Genomic DNA, 1226 nt, shown 5'->3' on the forward strand with positions numbered 1-1226 from the left:
CCAGTATGGTCGTCAAGCAGGGTTGTCACGTAACGCGAACCACTAGGCGAAGGTTCAGGCATAGGCCCACACACATCCATGTGAATGAGCGCGAGAGGCTGCGCTGCCTTATGCCCAGATAACGGAAAAGGACCACGTGTATGTTTAGCAAGGACGCAAGTCTCACACACACACGTGCTGGCTGATTGTATGCTGTGTCGGTCAACATCAAATCCAGCTACCATATTATGACGCAGCAACGTCTCAAGGTTGCTGTATCCCAAGTGGCCATACCTTCGGTGCCAAAGTGCTGCACGTTCAGCTCCGATACCCACGGCAGCACACCCTGCATCACCACCAGAAGATATCCTGTTGTCTTCACGCTTCAGAGCTCCCGTACCTCCACTGCTGTAGCAGACGGGATACAAGTCCCCATCCCGCTTTCCAGTCAGCACCAAGTGGTTCTGTACGTATACTTTCGCCTGTCCGCCGCCGAAGACCACACTGCCTCCACAATCATCAATGATGCGGACCGATATGATTTTGGCGGTGGCCTCCTCGTCGACGTAGACCTTCTTGAAAGTGATGGCCTGTTTATCGTTGACGTTAGACCGAATCGTAAGCGTGCCAACTTCAGTCGGTCGAAGAGATTGTCCCTTGATGCCCATTATGTTGAAGCGCTCCCACGGCTCCAACAACCGCACGTTGAAAAGTTCTGAGCGGTCATACGTTATGTGGTGAGTGGCGGCTGAGTCCAGAAACCATTCCGTCGGACGATTGCTGTTGTATGCCACGAATGCTACCTGCCGCGGAACTCCTGGCCCCCTAGCTGATCCACCGGATCCTGGCTTGCTGCCGCTAGCTCCGCTGCCACTACCTCCGTTACCACTGTTGCTGTAGCCACCCTTGTAGCCAGAATTTGACGACTGCTTCAGCGCCTTAAGCTGCCTGCAGTCCTTAACCACGTGCCCAGGTTTATTACAGTAGTAGCAGATGACTTGCTTCCGACTATGTCCCGAGCTGTTGTTAGCCGGCCCCCGGCTACCATAACCAGAAGTAGAAGCGCCGAACGTCGAACCGCCGACAGACGCGAAGGCTGCCGACTCGGTAGGCTTGCCCGACCCACCGTTAGCCGTCTCGATAGAGAGAAGCTTTGCTGTGACGCTCGCCATGTCCAAATCGCCGTCGCGCATAAGTAATGTAGTCGTCACCACGCTGTACCGACTGGGTAGACCAACTAGCACGGT

This window comes from Volvox carteri (assembly GCF_000143455.1).
Source record: "Volvox carteri f. nagariensis unplaced genomic scaffold VOLCAscaffold_35, whole genome shotgun sequence".
NCBI lineage: Eukaryota > Viridiplantae > Chlorophyta > Chlorophyceae > Chlamydomonadales > Volvocaceae > Volvox > Volvox carteri.